This window comes from Nymphaea colorata, unplaced genomic scaffold (assembly GCF_008831285.2).
Source record: "Nymphaea colorata isolate Beijing-Zhang1983 unplaced genomic scaffold, ASM883128v2 scaffold0696, whole genome shotgun sequence".
NCBI lineage: Eukaryota > Viridiplantae > Streptophyta > Magnoliopsida > Nymphaeales > Nymphaeaceae > Nymphaea > Nymphaea colorata.
In genome coordinates, this window is record NW_022205202.1 from 1 (window position 1) to 12360 (window position 12360).

General features: G+C 44.3%; 1 pseudogene; it reads left to right on the forward strand.

Moving 5' to 3' along the window:
* Window positions 1-10551: 10551 nt before the first annotated feature.
* LOC116245486 (uncharacterized) lies at window positions 10552-11524 on the forward strand (annotated as a pseudogene).
* Window positions 11525-12360: the final 836 nt, after the last annotated feature.

Below are 12360 nucleotides of genomic sequence, written 5' to 3' on the forward strand. Positions count from 1 at the left end.
CCAACCCCAACCCCAACCCCAACCCCAACCCCAACCCCAACCCCAACCCCAACCCCAACCCCAACCCCAACCCCAACCCCAACCCCAACCCCAACCCCACCTCATACTGATCCCTATCGCAAATTCGCATATCTTTATTCGCTGGTATGATTAAAGCATGGATTTTATTGATTGTTATAAAATGATCGAGGGATAGTTTTCACCTTCTTTGTTTTTCAAGGTATCAGGATACGGTCTCATCCTCAGTCTTTTCGCCATCTACTACATCGCAATCGATCTTGGCCACGAGCCTCACATCCCCAAGACATACATCAGCGAATGCGCAGGCCACTATCCCGAGTTCATCATCTTCAGGATATCAACCATCTCTGGCTCTGCGCTGATGGTCCTGGGATGGCTGACCAACCATTTCTTCTTCAAAAGCGTAGCGAGGGAAAAGTGTTCAGGATTTAGAAGTATAGACCATAGCTGGGCTTGATCATGGGCATGATGGGCGGGATGTTCCTTATGGGAAGCACAGCCAACATCGATACTGGGATTCGCAATCACCACTGGCATCAACGGTGTGCGGCGGCCTTCTTTCTCTTTACTAGTTTGGCTATCTTCTACAATACCTTTATCTCTTGGGTGGCTTACAGCAAGATCAAAGCAATCACTTCCACCAGCATGCTGGTAAAGGCCATCCTTACAGTGCTACTGGTGATCCAATGGGGATTTCCTATAAATACGGTTCTACTTTTACGGAGGAAGAAACGATTAGGAGCGATATCGGGAATGTAATCGAGTGGACGTATTCATTGACGATAGCTTTTATGCTGATCTCCATGGGTAACGATGCAAAGGACTTTAAATTTGTGTATGAGTATGTATCCCAAGAGGAAAAAGATGATATTTGATTGGTATTAGGAATCCTTAATGAGATTCTTTATGATTGGCATATGTTGCTTTTCTTCTGATTTTATTAGAAGGTTGATAATCGAAATGTCTTCCTTTTTGGATCGTTTCGTCGGCAAGACGCAGGCAGTTTCCAAGTTAGGCATCGATAGATTGCTTACAGGCAAGTAAAACAGTAACGTATGTACTTCCACCACTCTCTTCCACTCTCCCAAGCAGACTCGTCTCATCTTCAATAAGATAAACACGGATATCACTGATTACTAACCCAAAGAATAGGCTTCGCTGCATCTACCGCAAATATAGCAAAGGTTTATCAATGAGCAGAGGAGAAAGGAGGCATAGGGCTGCAAATTTCAATCTAATTCCAGGGTATATATTGACAAGGAGACAAAATGGCTCATCGAAGTGCCATAAATGCCCTCTCAGCATGCCGACGAAGAATAGGATGAGAAAAACTAGACTAAGGTTCAGGTAAAGCTGGAGGAGGATAGAGAATAATCGAAAAGGAAGGAGATGGAAAGAAAGAAAATGGTCTCAAAGGGGCATCGAGCATATCAATCAGTCAAGCGTTTGGGAGGATTAGGAGCCAACATAGGCAGCTAATAGTGGAATTCCCGAAAGTAAAAGCACGAAAAGGCAATGGTACTTATCCTTATTATACATAGAAATACGCGATGTAGCTAAAGCGGAAGCACAGGTAGAAGATGAGGGAAAAGGGGGACTGTGATTCTAAAACCAGCAATTTTTTCATTAATGGTTGATAATTGATCTGATTAGAGTCTTCTATGATGCATATGAATCACCCCCTTATCTTGTTCAGCAGGTAAATCAGCAGGAAGGTCATCAGTGCCGATAGACAGGTCCCGAAGATAGCCACAAGCAAGAGTCTTTGGTTGTGGGAGAGACAGCGGAGGCTGCTAGTTTGGCTTATATTTCTTTCTGTTCGTTCGATTCCTGTGAGGATGACTTTATTTCCGCTTATTCTTTCTCGTGGTTGGAGTGATGGGTTCTCGAGTAGGTCTTGATGAACTCGTGGGGGCTATTCTTGCAGCTGATGTCGCTTTCCTCGTTCTTCATCATTTAAATTAATCAATTATTAAACATTTTGGGAGGTGGTTTTTGAATAGGGCCAATCATACAGATTATCCCCTGTTAGTCATATAAGTCATTATATAAATCGGAATGCACAAGAACATTAACAAGGCGGAAAGTCATAATAGGGAATCCACCTTACTGCCCACTATAGCTAAAAAAATATCATTGAAACCCGATAAACCCAATGATAAGAATCCCCTGACTGACCGCTATGAAAAATTCATCAAGGATGAAGAAATGAACCTCAAGAGAGATCTCGAAAAGTTGCATATGTACGAAATGGGAAACAAGCCCACGCATAGAAGAAACGCGAGGATACAGGAAGAAGAGGATGCGTAGAACTTGTAAGGGCTGCGTAAGGCCAAGTCCACACCTAAAATAGGGATGGGCGACCGGAAAAAATCGATCAGGTAATCTAGAGAGAGATACATCCACAACTAGCGTCTCTCTCTCCACCTGAACCTGCCGAAGTAGGTAAACCAGAGCATGGATTCATCCGACGACGAAATCCACAAGGCTTTACTGCAGGAGTAGGATTCGAAATACGCGTAGCCTGCAGTCTACGTGCTCAGTAAAAATGCAACGTACAATCTCATCAAAGAGAAACCGCCCAAGGAAGATTCCAAGGTATTCTATACTGAGAACGAGCTAACCGACTCCAAGATAGAAATTCGGGAAAATAACCAATCCTTTCCCATGATTCCCAACATCCCCTTGAAGTTGCAGCAGATATACTCTCCTCCGCGATAGTAAAAATACATCAAATAAAAATTCGTGGGCCAGTAGGCAATTTCTAAATTTTACAACCGGTATAAAAACATCGAGAAGGTGCGAGAGATGGAAAATTTCAAATTGGAGTTCAATCCTCTGACGGTGATCCTGACCATTCTGGAGCACTACAACATTCCTCCCAAGAGAATGTAAGTAAAAATGCCACAATTTAGGTCATCAAACTCAAGGGAGAGGAAGCGATCCTCGACCTCAAGCACTGTGGCTTGGGAAAGGGGGTGTCTATCAAGGCCGTGGCGGAGATAATATAAAAAGTGAAGGTTTTTGAGGAGGTTGATCTTTCGTACAATAACATACAGTCTGATCTTTGCGATCTCATCATCCCTAACTTGGCGCGCATGAGGAGGATTAACATCTCATACAACAAGATCGGCCGGCGAGGAATGGAGCTCCTCACCAAAATGATTACAACGAGTAAGTGGAGGACGATTGCGAAATAGAAGAACTTAACCTTTAGTCCAACTATATCAACGACACTGCAATAGGAAATATCTTCACTCATTTCGCCAATATCAATTCCCTTCTCATTTTGAATCTCTCCAAAAATTACCTAGGAAATTACTGTGCATCGAGATTGAAATAGTTTTTGATCAGTGATAATACGTTGCAGGAGTTATATCTTCATTGGGCGTAGCTTGGAACCAAGGCGACCAAGCTGATCTTCTAGGGTTTGGCCAAGAATAACGGACTGAAGGTTTTGGACATAAGTTGGAATCAGATCGGCATGGAGGGTATTCGTCCCTTTTGCAACTGTATCTTTCTCTTTATTTAGTCCTCAACAACAATACCACTTTAGTCCACTTGGACATATCCTTTTGCGAGATTGACGAAATAGACACCAGGAAGATCGCTAAGGTATTGAAGAACAATCACACCATATACGGACTTCACTACCAAGGTAAACACTTGATAAGTTAGGCAATTTAGGCTTTGTTGATTTCAAGGGGTATCTCCATGCGATTAAAAAGGAAGATAGGTATATTCCAGTGTCGATCAGAGCTGGTCTGGTCCAGAGGATAAACTCAGTCAGTATAATAAAGGACAATCATGCGCATGGAAGCTATGAGTCAGTTTACTACAAGAGTATATGCTGGATATGCGAAGGATGGTAGTAAAAATATTTCAAAATCAACAAGTCAGAAGGGGACAAGGCTTGCTTCATCCACTTCGATTTCTAAGCATATAATGGAGTGCTAATGACTGATAAGGGAACTTATTTTGAAATCTTGAGGATGTGTCCTTTGAAATCTGTCCATTATTTTCATACAAAAGTCACCAGCCAGAACGTCTTCGTCCATACCTATATCTAAAATTAATCAAGTGAAGTAAAATTGCAGGAATTCGACAGTAAAATTCATGAATTCATAATCGACCATAAGCGGTTTCATTAGGTCCATTTGAAGATGATGAATACGACAGCGAAGCCAAAGTATTACACTGAGCTTTTCAACGAAGACTATCTGACGAAGGTCCACTGCCAGCCTCGGTCGGACGACCTCATAGTCAACGGAAACCTGTTCGTAAATATTCCAGTAATAAATTAGACCAAAAAGCCAGTGAAGGAGAAACGCAAGAAGAAGCAAAAACCCAAGAAGGAGCCTGAGCTGATCAAAGAGATAGAGGTGAAGGATATCCCGAGGACTTCGATTCTATGTTCAACAAAAACGTGGGAGAGGGATAGGATTATGAGGTAAGTTTATGGTTATTTAGGCGTTCATTAGAAAGTGCGTGGATTTCGATATAAAACACTCCAAGATAACAAAGATAGTGAAGAATGAGAAAGAACTAGCTGAGGTAAGGAGCATCCTTGAGAAAAATTACGATCTGTTCCAAAAGATATATTACTATCTAGCCAATAACAATCCAAGCATCAGTGGCGTCTATTCAATCCCTGAGCATAGGTTCTAGAAATTCATAGAGGAGCAAAATTACGAATCAAAACGAGTCACAAAGGCAAAGATCAGGTTAAAGCTTATCACATGTCTATCCAACCAGCAAGGGACGGAGGGTGACATTCAGGGATTCTACCGTCCTCAATTTTTCGAGTTTTTGGTGAGAGTAGCCATGGAGAAGTGGTGTCAGGTAATACCCAAGAAGCAAAATGAGACGGAATAGGAAAAGAAGAAAAGGGAGAAATATCCCCTACCGATCCCTGAAGCTTTTGCTAGGATGATTAAAACACTCAAAAAGTACGAAGAGAAGGCTGATCCTGCCCCATGGAGAAGTAAAATTGGAGTAGCTACTAAATCAACGTGGTCCTGAAAAGCTACTCTCCCATTTTTGAAAGGATATATGAGAAGTATGCAGGCATGACTCAAAAGAACATGAACACAAAAACCAAGAAGAAAATGCTGCTAGAATAGTTTAAATGCTTGCCTTCATTCTGACCTCAGGAAGACGAAGGAAGCATTGAAGGATCTTGATGTTTGCTACAGAACATCGAAAAGGCTTTAAATTTAGGATGGAATATCAGATACAGGCCTTGACTTCCATGAATTTTTGGAAACCTTCTCCAGGTTTACTTAGGGATTGTTCCTAAAGCCGATCGGAAGCTAATCCCACCCGATGTGGTAGAAGTAGCTAATCTTAAACGAATAGATTCCTCTTTTCTTGAAGATTTAGAAGTTGCTGAAGTAGATTTACAAGCAAAACCCTGACATAAAAAACAAGAAATTCGATATTTTATTTGAGAATGGACTTTTCCCATAATAGATCTCTGTTTTGATGGGATATTACAAGGACAAGTACGAGGGAGGTAAGGACTTCATGAGAAAGACAGTGATGATGAAGCACCTAAAGATCAACAGCTTATAATAGCAAACCAGTAATAAGATAACCTAAAGTTCCTGATTGACCTTTTGAAGGTGAAGGCTGCTCAGATCCAGTAGCAGAACAGGCAGAAGATGATGCAAATCGAAGAAGAGGACGAGAATGGAGAAGAAGAGGAAGAGAAATAGAATGATTGACACTTTTTAGTAAAATATTAGTAAAAAATCATCATTTTTGCTTGCATTTTCCTGCGTCTATCAACATCCTCGCTGCAGATCATTCACATATTGTTTCAATTCACTCAATCCTTATCTATCGCTTCTGTGTATCTATTGTCGAGAAAATTCTTTGCTTGGCTTAGAGTATATGAGTGATTATGGCTACCTTTCCGAAATGAAACTGGTTTCTATCTTATTCTTCAGTTGAGATATGTCGTTTTTCAGGTCTTAGATAAACTATCTTGCTCGATTAGTTTCTACTTCTGGGTCTTATTGCTTTATTTAGATTCAAGTTGATTGATTTCAAGACTATCCTGGATTTAGGTTTTGCTTTTTTCTACTATTGATTCTTTTTTTGATAATATGACGATTGGTCGCTTTCGTAATTCGATAAATCATCTAAGTTGGCATCTGACAATTATCTTTCCTATCTCTGATGCAGAGACTCGTTGATTGAAGCTTAGATATCAATCTATATGCGTTTTATTTGCCCATTTTTATTGTCTTTTTTCATTTGTTCGTGTGGGATCACCATGGAGGGATCCATATTGAATGATGGCATAAGAGGATCATTGCTGGTCACGTTTTGCTAGGTTTCTATTCCGATTTTAGCGAAGATGTGATGCTCTTCCTCTTCACATTTTATGTCCTATAAATCGATGATGATTTATTTATGAGATTTTGTCTATATTTTTGCTTATTGCTAAGGATGGTTTCCACTTTTTTGAACAATTATGCTGTCACTGTGTACTCTTATAGGTCTTACAAGTGTCTAAGAAGCTATGATTTGTCATTAGAAGGTTCGTCGAGCTTATGAACTGTCGACGGATGGCTTGTTGTGCTTGGAAAGAATGAGGAAATGTTATTCTCATCATTTTTATTCTTTTTGTCAGTATCGATCTTTATGTCGATATTTTGAGCAACTGCTTTCACCATCTAATTGACAATGTTACTGACCTTTGTAACTCCTTTCTAGTTTACTTCTTACTTTTATCTTTGGACCATTACGTGGAAAGAATTAAGAGAGGATCCATTTGATGAGTTTCCTTCACTTATGCTGATGATATTTTTGATGGTTTTTCTTCATTTACCTTTTGATCTTATTTTGTTTCAATTTGGTTATTTTGCTTTTGAGATAATTGAACACTTATTATCTGTTCTCTTCATTTCTGCTTTACTATTTCGATGAAAGACAATCAAAAAATTAATCATATTATTGCACTTCATCCAAAGAAACATTCAATTTTTGTTTATTCTTCATTTACGTGTATGGTCTTGCTTATTATTTCTTATGAATCTATTGACTCTTTGATTGATTGAGGTCGATTTGCACTTTCTTTACATGATCACTACTGCTACAGTTGAGAGATTGATTGTTTTTTTCTTCGTAGGTAAGTGAAGATTAGTTTTAGGTGAGTGTGAACAGACTATCAGAATAGTGGTCTCTGATATTTAGGGAAGTTTATTAGGGGGATTGAAATTTTCAGTCTTCTTAAGGATCTGTGTGGGGATAGAGAAGACCGCTGCAATTTGCTGATAGCCATCGTGCTTTAATTGAATGATTTATTCTTGATGGGTTGTCCATTCTAGCTCACCAGCATACTGTTGTTTTCTTTGAGAAAAAGATCAATCACTTTGAAATTCTAACCCCTTCGCACCTTAAGGGTGGTAGATTTACGGTTCTCTTTGCTTTTTGATTAGGAAATTTGTGAGGTGAGGGGCTGGATGTGAGGTTGATTGTGGCCTGTGATGGTTTTAACTGAATTTGTCCATATGAAAACTTAATATTTCGCGCACTAGGGAACCCTTGTCCCTTTGGAAACTATCGTAGCACTGTTGGCGTTGAGATGGGTGGGTATTATTTGCTGTTTTATTATGGTTTAGGATGATTGATGTGATTGATTGTTGTTCATGTATTGTAACGTTATTATTATCAAAAGTAATCATTTGTCACCATAGTAAGATCATTCGAAATAGAGAACAAAGAAAAATAAGTCCGAATTTGCGAGGGAATACAGATAAGAAAGAAGAAAGGATATGAACCGGGATGATTCATCTATTAATCCATTTATTCACCAGATTAAACAAACCCAATCTCCTCATTTCCTTTTCATTCCATTCCCTTCAAGCAATCCATCCCCCCGTTCCCACCCAATTCCTATGATGATAATCCGCTATTGATCACGTGCTTCTAATATAATCTGATAAAATATTAAAGTTAATGAACCTTCTTCCCAAAAATGACTAGCAGGATGAGTAATTTGAGTCAATGAAGGACTAAGTCTTCACCTATGACCTTCTGGACAGCAACGCTCCCAAGATAGTTTTCCACAGCGCCAAAACTGCCAACAAAGAAAGACATAAACTATAACTGCTCAAGAAAGATGAAGCCAATGACACCAGGGAACTCTAATGGAAATCCATCAATAAAAATATAAAGAAAATCCCACCGATCTAGGCAAGATCATACCGGTTGGGTCCGCCATCTTCAGGAGCAACTTTGAATGCGGCAACATCTCAAGCGTAGTGCTTACAGGGCCCAACACCTACGAGATCTAACTTTAAAAATAGACTAACTCCAACCGAGTCTCCAACTGGTTCTACTTCAGCGTGGAGGGGGTAAAAGAGATGCCAGGTTCATCATTAAGGGATTCACTAAGAGCTCCAGTCTCTACAACGAGGGCATGAAGGTTTGCTATAGGGAGGTGAACTAATTTTCCAAGTGGCGCAGAGGAGGGACCAAGATATCATACACAAACTCCATCGACGACGACGAATACAAGACCACCTACGAACTCAGATTTTCCTATTTTTTCAAAAGCAATGAGCGCAGTTGCGTCTAGTTTGCCTGCTGCTTCCCCTACGGCCTCAAGAGATTGTACTCTCTCATCTCGCAGATGAAATAAATCGCCGCCTACAGCGTCCTCTGCAAATCCTTCAACGGCCTCGACGTCCCCCTGCTCACCATCGGCAACCCTGACAGCAAGGAGGTGATCATCATCTCAGCTCGCGTGCACCCAGGAGAGACAGTCTCTTCCTTCATTGCCGAGGGTTTCCTGAAGGAGCTGGTCAGCGATAGCTAATTCGGCAGTTGCTTCGGGAGCATTTTCTATTCAAAGTGGTCCCGATGCTGAACCCCGACGGGGTGGTGAAGGGCAACTACAGATGTTCAGGTTACGGGTGCGACCTCAACAGAAAATGGAAGATTGCAGGTAGGCTGGCCAGCCTGAGATATTCCACATGCGGGAGATGATTAAAAGTTGTAACAGGGACAGAAGAGTAGCCATGTACATTGATCTCCACGGCCACTCCAGAAAAAAAAACGTCTTCTTTTACGGGTGCTGCGAGCCCACCTCGCCGCCCAACGTCAAGCCTTTGCAGTTTCCCTTTCTCATGGAGAAGTTGTCGGAAGCTTTCAAGTTTTAATACTGTTCCTTTAACGTGGAGAAGGACAAGGAAGGGACTGCTCGGGTGACCATGTGGAGGGAATTGAAGATAGATTATGTCTATACGCTGGAATCTTCCTTCTGTGGCCGTAGTATGGGCAGAACTACCTTTAAGCCGACTACGAGAAAGTGGGCAAGAAGCTCTGTGAGGGAATAGCTGTGTTTTTCCACTAAAAACTCACCAAATAATCAGCCAGCATCAATAAAACATTCTAGAAGTTGGTGAAGGTGAAGGAGCAAGCTTTCAACGAATTACTGGAACACCCCTAACTGATGGTCATGAAGAACGTGGACCAGATCGGCTCATAAAGCGAGCCATAGAGTGGAGAAATCCCATAGAAAGACCGCAATCCCTAAACCGGCCTTCCTCGGCCCTAGCTTCTGCTTCTCCAAAACAAGAAACCAGCAAAGCCGAAGAAATCCTTACTTCCTCCCTCCTCGAACTCTTTCAACTATTCCTCGTTCCGCTAGGACAAGTCTGCTCTGCTGTGCTCGTAGGCATCGATGAGGTAGCGCCAGCTTCCGAGGAAGACAGAGATAAAGACTGACATTGAGGAGCCGCCTGAGCAGGAGGAGCTTTTTCCCAAGCATAGCTCCAACATAGCTGATTTCGACGTGTAGCTGAACGACTTCATGAACCTCGTTGAGATGCCCTCCAACCGGTCCTCCTAGATGCACCAGCAGCGCAACATCCGCGTCTACAGCCTCACCAAGAACGCAGACAGGCACAGAGAGCACCCCGCTCCCTCGCCCACTCCTCATCCCCCCATCCCCTAGGACCCCCCTGCCTCGCACTCCAAGACTCCCAACCGTTCCAGCCTGCTCCACGGCAGGGAGGGCGTGCAGTACCGCCGCGTCGCAAGTTAGCCGAGCAGACGAGCCGAAAGTAGACGACTGAGGTGCATCAGTTGCAGGGAAGCCAGCTTTACATGAGCAGGCTGGCGAGCAACAGCATCGGGGGGCACGCGATCGCTCCCCGCTTCTACCCGACGTCGCAGCAGAAGAGCAGGCGGGCGAGCGTGGAGATCTACCTGCGGAGGAACCTGCAGGAGGGACGGCTGGGCAGGAGGGAGGTCAGCTTCAAGTGCACAGGCACTTAGATCGCCAAGCACAGGTCCCACCGCTGACCGCCAAACCATACTAACTATATGCTATCTTTCCAAAAACAACATATATCCCATATGCCATATCCCATATGCCCATTTGCTACCATATGCATCCCACGCTCCTCCCCTCCGTCCTTCTCCTCTTTCCCCCCTATCATGATATTATTTTTTCTGAGTGAGGGGTTTGTGTATAGCCTCCAACGCAGTTTGCATAATATAAATTAAAAGGAGATGAACCAGGAGGTGGAGCTGGACGTCGACGAGATCATCAAAAGTCTGCTCTAGGTGCGCACTACTAAACCGGGCAAACTAGTGGCCCTCAAGGAGGGCTAAATCCTGGGGCTGATCCGCGTGGTCAAGAACATCTTCCTCGAGCAGCCGATGCTGCTGTAGGTGGCGGCCCCGCTGAAGATTTGCGGCGACATTCACGGGCAGTACTACGACATGCTGCGACTGTTCGAGTACGGGGGGCTTCCGCCGGAGTCCAACTACCTCTTCCTGGGTGACTACGTGGACCGGGGGCGGCAGGGCGTCGAGACCATCTGTCTGCTGTTCGCGCTGAAGATCCGGCATCCTGCGAAGGTGCACATCCTGCGCGGCAACCACGAGTCGGCTTCCATCACGCGCATCTACGGCTTCTACGAGGAGTGTACTTCCGCCCCTATTTAGGCAAGAACCGCTACTCGGTCAAACTCTGGAAGGCCTTCGTGGACTGCTTCAACTGCATGCCCGTCGCCGCCCTCATCGAGGAGAAGATCCTCTGCATGCACGGCGGACTCTCCCCGAACTCATCTCCGTCGACCAGATCAACTCCATCGCCAGGCCCACCGACATCCCCGATACCGGCCTGCTCTGCGACCTGCTGTGGGCGGACCCTGAGCCCTCGGTCAAGATGTGGGGCGAGTCCGAGCGGGGGGTCAGCTACGTGTTCGGCCAGGAGATTATCTTCTCCTTCCTGCGGAAGAACGAGCTGGACCTGATCTGCCGGGCGCACCAGGTGGTGGAGGACGGTTACTAGTTCTTCGCCAAGAAGCAGTTGGTGACTGTCTTCTCGGCGCCTAACTACTGCGGGGAGTTCAACAACAGCGGCGCCATGATGCGGATCGAGGACAACCTCACCTGCTCCTTCCAGGTGCTGAGGCCGGAAGAAAAGTTGGGAATGTTCAAAAATAGGCCCAAAACTCCCCTCAAACGCGGCGGATGATTTTTATCCACTTAAACATCATGATAAGGCATGTAGATCAATTGATAGATATATGGATCACATTTACATGATAGATTATATGATATGATGGTGGAAGAAGCCATGAACCAATCATTACCCATCATCTCTATGCTGGGATTGCCTGTATATTGTCTAATAGGTAAGATTGGATTCCGTTATTATTTGATATCCGATAAATTATCAATCACTGTTCCTGTTCCTGTTTTTCCTCCTTCTCATCTTCGATGTCCTCCATTTCCTCCTCCTCCAGCTCCATCTGCAGCTGCGGCTGTATGAAGCTGTTCTCCCTGAAGCTGCCCTCGCGGAAGCTCTCGCTCATCGACCGCTCGATGAAGCTCAAACTGGTCCCCAGCTTCTTGGGGCTCTCCGCCAGGGCGGTCGAGTAAATGCCCTTCATCTCGGCGGCCTTCTCGCGGATCTCGCCGACCATCTGCTCGTCGAGGTTCTCCCTGGCCTCCTTCCACTTGTAGCGGATCTCGGGCCCTCCTCCGTAGAGTTCCTTGAGGAAGCGCCAGAGGTAGATGTTGAGGATCTTGAAGTCTTCGTTCTTGACGAGGTTGGGCCTGCACTTGTTGCCGTCGAGGAGGGCCTTGTTGTCGATGGGGGCGGGAGGGGGAAGCCCTTGGGCATGTAGGCGAACTTCTCGTGGCTGTAGAGGTAGCTGGACCACTTCTTGATCCACCCGCTGGAGATCATGCAGTAGGGCAGGGACTAGGCGCGCAGCTTGTCCAGCTGCAGCACGTAGTCCTTCTCCTTCTTCCTCCGCAACGAGAGCAGCTAGATCTACTCCAGACAGTATCCGCACTGGGAGTCCG